Source organism: Pteronotus mesoamericanus, unplaced genomic scaffold, assembly GCF_021234165.1.
Source record: "Pteronotus mesoamericanus isolate MK-2021 breed Mesoamerican mustached bat unplaced genomic scaffold, CSHL_Meso_final contig_639, whole genome shotgun sequence".
Taxonomy (NCBI): Eukaryota; Metazoa; Chordata; class Mammalia; order Chiroptera; family Mormoopidae; genus Pteronotus; species Pteronotus mesoamericanus.
In genome coordinates, this window is record NW_026555223.1 from 236923 (window position 1) to 249628 (window position 12706).

The following is a 12706-nucleotide window of genomic DNA, read 5'->3' on the forward strand; positions in this document are numbered from 1 at the left end:
AGAAAAACAAGAAGGTCAGTTTAATTTAAATATTTGTTTAACATTGATTTTAGGAAGAGGGGGTGAAAGAGAAACACTGTTTTTCCTCTTATTTATGCATTCATTGGTTAATTCTTGTACGTGTCCTGACCAGGGATCAAATCCACAACCTTGGCCTATCTGGACAATGCTCTAACCAACAGAACTATCCAAGCAGGGCCAGAGGTATACTTTCTGTGCACACACTTTACTCCCTGCACTCTGCCAAATGAGGCAATGAGTCAGATTGTGGGTAGCAATCAGGCCTTCTACAAGGGTGGATTGTGAGAGAAGAAATCTTGGAAGATGTAAGAGTGATTGGAGCGTGCGGCAGCTGTTCATGTACCAGAGAGGGTGTGGATGTGTGTGCTTGGTCTTGCTCAGCTGGTAGGTGGCACATTCTCAAGTCCAGGGGGTGAAGATTACCCTTCAAATGCTGCTGTATGTGCAGTGCACAATCAACACCCACAGCACCAACCCAGAGATTAGAAAAGGTTCTAGGGCTTTTTTGGCTTTCCTATAGATGTTTGACCTCCTCTCCTGCATCCTAAAAGACTTCCCTGGCACCCACACTTGCTTGTTCAGCCTCATGCAAGAATTGGAAGATTTTGTGACTAAGACCATTGAGATGCACTAGAAACTGTTGGACTCCAGTGCCCTAAAGGACTTCATTGATTTCTTCCTGCCCCACATTGACAAAGCAAGGACTCTGCTAGATTGGAGAATGATGGACACACTATTGACAACAAGCTTGTGTGTTAGAGTACAATCTTGATGTATTTTAAGATTGAAATACTCTTTAATATTTGTAAGAAAGCTACTGGACCAATCCTCATGCTCCCTCCCCCCTATTTTTTCTTTAGTCTCCCTAGATCCTTCTTCATGAATTCTTGTTAAGAGGTAGCTACATCTGTATCTGACCAGTGGGTTGAGTGTCATCCCACAAACTGAAGGGTTATCAGTTAAATTCTCAGCCAAAGCACATACCTCGTTTAGGGGTCAAGTCCCCAGTTGGGAGCATGCAAGAGGCAACCCATTGATGTTTCTCTCACACATCAATGTTTCTTTCTCTTTCTCCCTGCTTCCTCTCTCTTAAAAAGAAATAATAAAGTCTAAAAAAACCCCATCAATTCAAAAGAACCTATGCACCCCAATGTTCATAGCAGAACAATTTACAATAGCCAAGTGTTGGAAGCAACCTAAGTGTCCATCAGTAGATGATTGGATCAAAAAATTATGGTACATTTACACAATGGAATACTATGCAGCATAAAGAAAAAAGAACTACTATACTTTGCGACACCATGGATGGAACTAGAGAGCATTATGCTAAGTGAAATAAGCCAGGGGGAGAAGGGCAAATACTATATGATCTCACCTATAAGCAGAACCTAACCAACAAAACAAAGATGCAAGGAAAATAAGACAGCAACACTGAAAGAAAAAGAAACCAACAGAGACAAGAGGGAAGGAGGGAGGGATGGGTGGGGGAAAAGGAAGGGAAAGAGAAAGTCAAGGAACATATAGCAAGGACTCATAGACAAAATCAAAGTGGGGAAGTATTGAGGGAGGGAGAGGGAGAGGGGGGAAGGGGAAAGTGGTGGGGGGGAAGGCAGAGACAAATGTATTTGGAAAAATTAATTAATTAATAATAATAATAATAAAAACGTGGTAGCTACATCTGGCCCAGCAAGGGGCCTTTGAGACCCTGCTCTCCCACATCCATTTTGATTAGTCAGAGACCCATTTGTATTTTGATTGGTCAGAGGCCCATCTCTCTTCTGATCAGAGACTTATGTTTGTTTTGACTGGTTCAGACCTATGTCAGTTCTGATTGGTTGGGGGCAGGTGTCTTTCTAATTGGTCTAATGCTATACAGGTTATTAAATATTTTCAATTTCACCCTCATAATGATAGCTACAAAAGTCAATGGAGAGAGCAAAGGCACCCAAGGACAGAGAAGATAATAACAACAACAAAGTATTAATCCATAATGTTTATTGAGCACTTACATGCATGATATAAGAATAACCCAAGATGATGAACTAAGGTTCAGAAAGATCGGTTTCACGCCCAAAGACACAGTTAATAAATGGTAGGACTGGAGTTTGAACTAGGGCAGCCAGGCTCCAGAGTTTACCCTTCTGCTATACTGTTGGCCTGGAATAGAGAAAAAAGAAAATAAGAAAAATAAAAATGCACTGAGTAACATGGAGTTAGACAAGTAGGTCTAGAAACTGGAAATCTTTGCAAGAATTCTTTAGCACTATCCCAGGAGAGCTCTAACCCTGAGAGTGAGTTCTACCATAAGAGCCTTGTCCTCACAGTGGTCCAGCTGTCCTTTGCCAGTATGGATATCTCCTACATCATTTTCTACTCCTTCTCCTTCTCCTTCTACTCCTTCTTAAGAACCCTGATGTCTTAGGTAAGCTGGGCCTAGCTTGGGTGTGTGCCATGGCAGGTGTCTCTGTAGCCAGCATGGACCTTCATTAGTTGATGGGCCACATGCCAAAGTAGCATATTTTGGAGAGGCTGGTCTGAACTCCTTCAGTCCTGCCTGTGAAACTTCCTGAAAAGTTTCACATTCCGGAAGTTTGGTTGACAGATTGCTCCATCTCTTTGAATACACCTCTTAGTTCTGAGAACAGGTCATTTCAGTTAAATAGTTGTGTCTCAGTTCACGAAATGGTGAAGTGCCCCCCAAAGTTGGGCTTTATCATAAGATAATTCAGATACTTAACAAAAGGCACCTCTATGGAGAAAAATAAAAACAAAAATTAAGGATTGGTGCAGACTATAACCTCAGTTTCTATGTTCTGAAGGCCATCAGTTAAGATAGATATCTGGCTCAAATCATCTTCAGATGGAGTGAAGGCAGGCATTGACAATCTGATAGATTTTCTGATCTGCAGTTTGAATGTCTCTGGTGATCTTTCTGAATATTTGCGCAGAAATGGAGTTTGTCTATCCAGGGGCTACTGTGGTGATTTCCCTGAAGTTTATAATAAGCCATTTAGCCCCACTTGAAGGGAAAGGAGCAATCCCCAGAAAGAGAACTAAATGAAATAGAGGCAAGTCAACTATCAGATATTGAGTTCCAAACAACAGTTCTAAGGAAGCTCAATGAGCTCAGTGAGCTCAGAGAGAATTACAAAAAAATACAGGGAAACTATGAGGAACTTACTGAAAACTATATCAGCATGGAAAAGGACATAGAAACTATCAACAAGAGACAAGAGGAAATGAAGAATACAATTTCTGAATGGAAGAACACAGTAGAAGGAATCAAAAGCAGGCTAGATGAAGCTGAGGGCCGAATCAGCGAGCTGGAGGACAAGGTAGAAAAAAACTCCCAGAAATAGCAAGAAAATGAAAAAAGAACTCAAAAACCATGAAGAGGCATTAAGGAAAATGCAGGACAACCTGAAACATAATAATATCCATATAATAGGGATAGCAGAAGGAGAAGAGGATGATGAAGTGATAGAGAACCTGTTTGAAAAAATCATGATGGAAAAATTCCCTAATTGGAGGAGAGAAAAAGTCACACAAGTCCAGGAAGCACAGAGGATCTCATTAAAGAGGAACCCAATGAGGCCCACTCCAAGACACATCATCATTAAAATGGCAAATATCAAAGACAAACAAAGAATCCTAAAAGGAGCAAGAGAGAAACAGGTAGTAACATATAAGGGAGCTCCGATACAGCTAGCGTCTGACTTCTCAACAGAAACACTACCAGCCAGAAAGGAATGACAAGAAATATTCCAAGTCATGAAAAGCAAAGGCCTGCAAACAAGACTACTCTACCCAGCCAGGCTCTCAATTAAAATGGAAGGTGAAATAAGGAGTTTCCCAGACAAAAGAAGGCTGAAAGAATACACCTCCACCAAACCAGCACTGCAAGGTATGCTAAAGGGACTGCGTTAAGAAGATGGAGAAAAAGAGTGAGAAAGAGGGGAACACAGGTATAAAGGGAAAAAATGCATAAGTATCTATCAACAAGAACTTTAAATGTAAATGGATTAAATGCTCCAATCAAAAGATATAGGATACCTGAATGGATAAGAAAACATGACCTACGCATATGCTGCCTACAGGAGACCCACCTCAGAACAAAGGACCTACACAGACTGAAAGTGAAGAGTTGAAAAAAAATTATTCCAAGCAATGGACAGGAAAAAAAAAAAGCCCAGATAGCAATACTTATATCAGACAAAATAGATTTTAAAACAAAGGCCATAAAAAGAGTCCCAGAAGGACACTTTATAATACCAAAAAGAATCCATCAAGAAGACATAAACATCATAAACTTGTATGCATCCCACGTAGGAGCACACAAATATATAAAGAAAATCTTGGAGGACTTCAAGAAAGATACAATCTGTTGGGGACCACTTTGTGTGGTATTGGAAACTGCGGCCCTGCACAAGCAAGACCTTGAAAGAGGCCTGTAAGTCTTGACCAGAAAGCTGGGAATGCTGGAGGCAGGCATGATCCGATGCTAACACCGAGGGTTCCCATGGGAAATCAGGCATGAAAAATACAGTGTACCCTTTGAAGCTTGCTTTTCTGTGCTTTGTAAAGCTCTTTTGGTATAAACCAAATGTTTTAGGTTCACAGAGTAAGGAGTAAACTCCTGAATTTATGAACCATGACTTAAAGACCATTTGGCATCAGCATATCTAACAGACCCTGATCAAAGACAGATCTCTGTGTTTCTTCAATTTGTTATCTATAGCCTTTTGATATGGATTGACAAGCTTTGCATGCATGATGTATGCCCCTGCATGAACCAATTTCAATAAAAGCCACTTCAGGGAAGGGTTTAGGGCATTCTCCACTAGAGAGAATCACCACCCCTTTCTCCTGGCAGACAAAGTGTGTTTGGTACAACTCTTCATCCACAGTGGCTGGAAGGACTCTACAGTGTGGGGACTCCCTCAATAGACAGCAACATACTGATAGCAGGGGATTTTAACACCTCATTGTCAACAATGGATAGATCTTCTAAACAAAATATCAACAAAAATATTGGGGAACTGAACAATGCATTAGATCAAATGGACTTAACTGACATATATAGAACTTTTTATCCCAAAGAAGCAAAATATACATTCTTTTCAAATGCACACAGAACATTATCAAAGATAGACCACTAGATAGGACACCAAACAAGCCTCAACAAATTCAGGAAAACTGAAATCATAACAAGCATTTTCTCAGACCACAAGGGCTTGAAACTGGAAAATGATCTCAAGGAAAAACCAAAAAACAGTCAAATTCATGGAGAATGAATATCATGCTATTAAACAATGAATGGGTTAATAATGAGATCAAAGAAGAAATCAAAAAGTTTAAGGAAACTAATAAAAATTAACACACAACGGTCCAAAATCTATGATAGGACACAGTGAAGGCAGTCCTGAGAGGAAAGTTCCTAACAACACAGGCCTGCTTAAAAAAGATAAGAACATTTCAAAAAAATGACCTAACCCTACAATAACTGGACTGGAGAAACAATAACAAACAAAGCACAAATCAAGAAGAAGGAAGGAAATAATCAAGATCAGAGAAGAACTGAATGACATAGAGGCTAAAAGAAAAACTCAGAGGATCAACCAATCCAGGAGCTGGTTCTTTGAAAAGATAAAAATCGACAAGACTTAAAGCAGACTCGTCAAGAAAAAAGGGAGAGGGCCCAAATAAATGAACTGAGAAATGAAAGAGGAGAAATAACAACTGATACCACAGAAATAAAAGGATTGTAAAAAATTACTATGAATAATTATATGCCAAAAAATTTGAAAACCTCGATGAAATGGGACAAATTTCTAGAAAAATAGAACCTTCCAACACTGAATGAAGAAGCAGCAAAAAGCCTCAACAGACCAATAACAGCTTATGAAATTGAAGCAGTAATCAAAAAACTTCCAGCACACAAAAGCCCTGGACTGAATGGTTTCACAGGAGAATTTTACAAAACATTTAAAGAAGTGCTAACCTCTGTCCTTCTCAGACTGTTATAAAAAATCTAAGAAGAAGGAAGACTCCCAAACTCTTTATGTGAGGCCAGCGTCATCCTAATCCCAAAACCAGAAAAAGACACAAAAAAGAAAGAAAACTACAGGCCAATATTGCTGGTGAACATAGATGCTAAAATCCTCTACAAAATATTGGCAAACCACATCCAACAATACATTAAAAAGACTATCCATCATGATCAAGTGGGATTCATCCCAGGGATGCAGGGATGGTTCAATATTTGCAAATCAATCAATGTAATAATACATCACATAAACAAAAGGTAAGACAAAAACCACATGATCATATCAATAAATGCAGAAAAGTGTTTGATAAAGTACTGCACCCATGTATGATAAAAACAGTCAGCAAAGTGGGAGTAAAGGGAGCATTCCTCAACTTAATAAAGGCCATATGTGAAAAACCTACAGCTAACATCATACTCAACGGGCAAAACTAAAAGCTTTCCCACTAAGATTGGGAACATGACAAGGATGTCCACTTTCACAATTTCTGTTCAACATAGTATTGGAAGTCCTAGCCACAGTGATCAGACAAGAAAAAGAAATAAAAGGCATCCAAATCAGAAAGGTGGAAGTAAAACTATCATTGTTTGCAGGCAACATAATAGTGTACATAGAAAACCCTATCGACTCCACCAAAAAACTACTCGACCTAATAAGTGAATTTGGCAAGACAGCAGGGTACAAAGTTGATGTTCAGAAACCTTTCCTTTCCTTTCCCTGTTACCCACCTCCCTCCTTCCCTCATGCCACTGTTGATTTCTTTTTTCTTTCAATGTAGCTGGTTATATATTCCATGCTTGTCCATTTTGTTGATTAGGTTCCACTTATAGGTGAGATCATATGGTACTTGTCTTTCGCCCCCTGGCTTATTTCACTTAGCATAATGCTCTCCAGTTCCATCCATGCTGTTGCAAAGTGTAGTAGTTCTTTCTTTCCTTCTGCTGTATAGTATTCCATTGTGTAACTGTACCATAGTTTTTTGATCCACTCATTTACTGATGGGCACTTACGCTGCTTCCAACACTTGGCTATTGTAAATTGTGCTGCTATGAACATTGGGGTGCATAGGTTCTTTTGAACAGGTGTTTTGGGATTCCTAGGGTATAATCCCAGCAGTGGAATCACTGGGTGAAAAGACAGTTTCATTTTTAGCATTTTGAGGAAATTCCAAACTGTTTTCCACAGTGGCTGCACCAGTCTGCCTTCCCACCAACAGAGTACTAGGGTTTTCTTTTCTTCACAACCTCGCTAGAACCTGTTATTTGTTGATTTGTTTATGATGGCTGTTCTGACCTGTGTGAAGTGATATCTCATTGTGGTTTTAATTTGCATCTCTCTGGTGGTTGCGATGATGAGCATCCTTTAATATACCTCTGGATCCTCTGTATGTCCTCGCTGGAGAAGTGTCTGTTCAGGCCTTTGCCCATTTTTTAATTGGACTGTTTGTCTTCCTAGAGTGGAGTCATGTGAGTTCTTTATATATTTTGGAGATTAAACCCTTGTCTGAGGTATCATTGACAAATATATTTTCCCATATGGTTGATTCCCTTTTAATTTTTCTGCTGTTTTCTTTAGCCATGCAGAAGCTGCTTATTTTGGTCATGTCCCATTTGTTTATTCTTTCCTTTATGTCCCTTGCTCTAGGGGACATACTTGTGAAAATATTGGCACGTGGGATATATGAGGATTTCCTGCCTATATCCCACGCTCTCCTCTAGGAGGTGTTGTAACTTAGAAAAGATCTTTTTAACAGGTTCCATTTATTTATTGTTCAGTTTCAGTTGTCCCACCTTGTCCCGCATTGCTCTCCCCTGCCCTCCCAACTCCCACTGTCAATCCCCCACATTTTCCATGCCCTTGAGTCCTCTATTTGTGTTCCTTGGCTTGCTCCTTCCCCCTTTATCCTCCTCTCCCTTCTCCTCTGGTCACTGTCAGTCTGTTCTTTATTTCCAAGTCTCTGGTTCTATTTTGCTTGCTTATTTGTTTTGTTGATTAGATTTCACTTCTAGGTGAGATCATATGATATTTGTCTTTCACTGCCTGACTTATTTCACATAGCATAATGCTCTCCAGTTCCATCCATGCTGTAGCAAAGGGTAGGCGCTCCTTCTTTTTTCTGACTTTTTAAATCAGAATTTGGTGTTAAGTATTCTCTAATATCTTTTCAGATCCTATTAAGATAGTAAAATTGATTCTCAAGGAACATATAGCAAGGACTCATGGACAAAACCAAAGGGGAAGAGCTGAGGGAGGGAAGGTGGGAGGGGGCAAGGGAAAGTGGTGGGGGGTAGGCAGAGACAAACGTATTTGAAAAAATAAATTAAAAAAAAATCAAATTGTTTTTTTCCCTAGACTTGGTAAAGAAACAGCAGATACCTTAATGTTGGATCATACATTCTGCTGTAGAGCTGGGACAAGAGAGGCCCAGGAGGTGAGGGAGCTGGCTCAAGGCTTGCAGGCAGTCATGGCCTCTGTTACTCAGGGCAGGCTAGACTGAGATGAACAACCTGAAATATCTCAGCAGCTTAAAGCCAAAAAATTAATTTTGTGCTCATGGAATGCTCATCTCAGTTCTGTAGAGGTGGGGGCTACTGGGACTCTATTCAGTGCCAATACAGGATCAAAGATCGTGTATGAATGACCCATGGACTGGGACAATGGAGAGGGGATTGATTGACTGTAGGAGAGGGGGTAGGCTGGGTGGAGGGGGGCAAAAGAGAAAAATAGGACAACTGTAATAGAATAAAAAATAAAAATATAAAAAAGAAAAAAGAATTTTAAAAAGTATAATTTTTTTCAATTTTAGTTGCCATTCAATATTATATAAATTTCAGGTATACAGCATAGTGGTTAGACATTTATATAACTTACAAAGTGATTCCCCCCAAAAGTTTAATACCCAGGTGATACCATGCATAGTTATTACAACGCTATTGACTATATTTCCTATACTGTACATAGGGGCTGTAGCAGAGAATACAAAAACAAACAAACAAACAAAACAAACAACCCTCAGAGTTGGTAAATTCTAGCAGGCAAGGCAGACTAAAAGGAACCAGCATACTGAGTAAATAAGATGACCTCAGCTAGTGATAAAGGCCCCAGAGACAATTAAACAAGGAAATATGATGACTACTGACTGCCAGGGGCTACTTTAGGCTGGGTGGTCAGGGAGGGCTTCTTTGAGGAGGTGACTACTGAGAGCCAGCCATGGGTAGGTGTGGGGGGGGAGCATTCCCACAGAGGGAACACCAAGGACAAAGGGCTTGAGGTGAGAGCAACCCTGACATTCCAGAAGCCATCAGACAATGTCTCTGCTTGCCTAAATGATAGCTCTGTGAGGGCAGAGATATTTGCTGATTTGTTCATTGTTGCTGTGCTTGTCTGTTTTGGTCCCCATGGACCCTCTATCTTGTAGAACAGTGCCCACCTGGCACATAGTAGGGTTCATAATAACCATATATGGAACAATTAAGTGCTATACCTTCCAAGGATCCAAAATACTTGAACACAGTTTCTCCAGTTGGGTACAACATAGCTCCACATTGCATGACCATTTCAGGGCATTCATTGTCTCCTTCCATCAATCTTTGGACTCCAGGCTAAGAACCTCTCACTTCTCCAAATGTGAGGGCCCAAAATCCCAGCTTTCTCTATTGGGAGTGGAAGAGTTAAAATGACATGTTGGAACCTGGGTGGTAAATCCTGGTTCCTCTCTGTAAATACAGAAAAGTTGCACTTACATTTAGGGCTATTGTGGGACTAAGCAAGATATGTGTAAAGTACACAAAATGCGCCTGGGGCAGTCTGTGCTCTAAGTGTTAGCTGTAATTGTCACCACTGAGACTTGCTGTTGGGGTTTAAAGAGATCACGCAGGTATGCCAGAAAAACAATGACTCTGCTGGCTGGTGCCAAGGCTCGGCCAGGTCACCTCCCCCTTTGACTGGGTCATAACTCTCCTCTCTGCTGTCACCACTTTTTCTGCCTCAGGCATATATCTGTCTCCTTCATTGGACTGTTTCTATCTTTCTTTGTGTTTGTCTCTCACCTTCTATCCTAGTCTCTATTTCTCTGGGTTTCTCTGTGTCTCTATGTCTCCTAGTCTGTCTCTGTCTATATATCTCTGGGTGTATGTCTTTAGCTGTCTCTTCCTTTCTCTGAAAATGTCTCTCTCCATCTCTGGCTTTGTCTCTTCCTCTATCTGTGTCCTATGTCTTCTTTGATTCAGTCTCCTTGTTTCCCTGGGCCACAGTTTTTCTCCCTCCCCCTCTTCCTCTTACCATGTCCCTTTTTCACCTCTGACGTTTTATCTGTGTCTTTCTCTTTCTGTGTTCCCAGCTCTTTCACTCTCTCCCTGCCTCTTGCTCCTCTGTCTCTTGCTTTCTGTCACCCAGACACCCATTCTCTTGCTCCTTTCTTATTTATACACACATGCGCTTTACTCCCTCTGCCCCTTCTGGCTCACTGCCCTTGGGAGGGGGTAAGATGGAGCTGATTATATAACAGTTTGTTGTGAATACAATAATGTGAGGATGAGGAGGCCAGGAAGGAACATTTTCTTCCTTCTCACACTTCTTAGCTCTGTTTTTTCCTTAATTCATTAATCTGGCCTCATATATGCCTTTACCAGATCCATTCTTCCTGAATTGTGTGGGGAGATCAGATGACTGTGTCCCTCACCTGGAGACTGTCAGAGAATAAAAAGTTCAGGACCAAAGAGAATGCGGGCCTTAGACGGAGAAACAGGCTGCAGTCAGGGAGAGCTTCCCAGAGAAGACAGGTGGGCACCAGGACTCTCCCCAAGCAGCTGGAAAGAGTGCAAAGCAATGGAATCAAAGTGTTAATGAAACTTCGGGGAACCACCAATTAAGCCGGCTGAGGCCTAGGACATCCAATTTCTGAAAGCCAAAACTGAGACCTCTGAGGAGCACTTGTTTTGGAGAAGGTGTTTTACTATCCACCTTCTTTTTGGGCACACTTGGTCACCATGGCGCTCCTGAAAATTCTGTATGTCACTGTCCCAGTCACCAGAGAAAGATATTATGTAGTTTAACCTCCCAATAACTATATTTCAGCACCAGAGGTCTCCTTAGCCCACTTACCGGTCTCCATACATCTTACCTCCACCCTGATACATACCAGTGGGTCCCATTTCCAAGACTTCCCCCAACAATGCAGTCCCAAGGAGAGGAGTCCCAGGCAAGTTTCTGGTAGGCGATAGCTCCCAGAGGGGCAAACTGATATGCTAATTCCAGATCTGCTCCTTGAGAACCCAGTGGCCTCAGGATAGTCTCAGTCTATTCATGTATAATATGGAAATGACACACAAAGGCATGAAGATCCCATGAAAGTAAAGAACTTGGCACAGTGCTAGTATGTAGAAGGTGCTCAGGGACTGGTAGCACCTGCTTCTCCTCCCTGCCTCCCCTGATGGTCCAGCACCCAATTAACAGTCCATGCTGTAGTCTGCCCATTATCTGCCATCAGCCTCATTCAGCGCTCAAACTTGCTGAGCCTTGCTGCTCTAGCCATTGACCCCACTTACAGAGATGTCCTCCATATGAACAGATTTCAAAGAGCCAAGGTCCTGGCTTAGATGATAGGTTGTTCAAATGGCACCCTGCTAATGGCTTTCAATACATTTAATCCATACAACAACCAAGCAAGGAAGGTACTGTTATTGGTATTCTCATTTTATAGAAATGGAAGTGAGGCTCAAAAGATTTAGGTGTCTTGTTCAAGATTCCTACACACCAATAAAGTAGCAGAGGCATGACTTGAACCTGGTTTCCTCTGACCCTAGAGCATCCCATGACCTTGCATGTGCTCTCAAAGGACAAAACTTGAGGGTGTGAACATGAGTGAAGAGAGGGCTGAAGGGGTGAGGACAAGAGAATGGCCATGTGAGCTCACACCCAATGGTTGCCCAGAGGGGAGATGAAGTTATATAAATTCCACAGCCATGGCAAGCTCCCTGTGAGATCCAGCTCCTCGGAAAGTTAATCTGAAGGATTCACATTACAGAAGAAGCTGAATACCAGGCTCTTTATAGCCAGAGCCCATAGCCAAGGATAGTTTCTTCTTTCTGGTGCCATGGAGATACAAGAGGTCTACATCTTCTTACTGTTTGCCTCATGTCTGTCCTGGTGATCTTCACCATCTGGAAGCATGTGAACAAAAGCAGCAAGAAGGTATGCATCTCTGTTGTGAATACCTGGGACCTCACTCTCCATCCCAAACTTTCATAAAAAGAGTGTATCAGCTGGATATCAACCCTGCTCTTTGCTGCATTATAAATCTTGAGCTAATCCCTATGGAAGTCACTGTTAATTACTCCCTTACATTACTTTACCCCTGCTTTCTTTGGTAATAGAACCCTTAAATCTGAGCTGAGCTCAAGGACTGTACAAAATAGAGTATATTTCCCAGTCTCCCTTGCAGTTAGGTGTGACACTGAGACTGAGTGGGTAAGATTTGATGGGGAGTGATGTGTGCCATTTCTAGGCTGTGCCTTCCACTCCTGTGCTCCATTGTCTGCCCCTCATCAGCATGTGTTCTATATAAGTAAGAAATAAATTTTCTTGTGTTAATGTAATTAGATTTTGGGGATTTTCTGTGATAGCAGCTAGACAATATA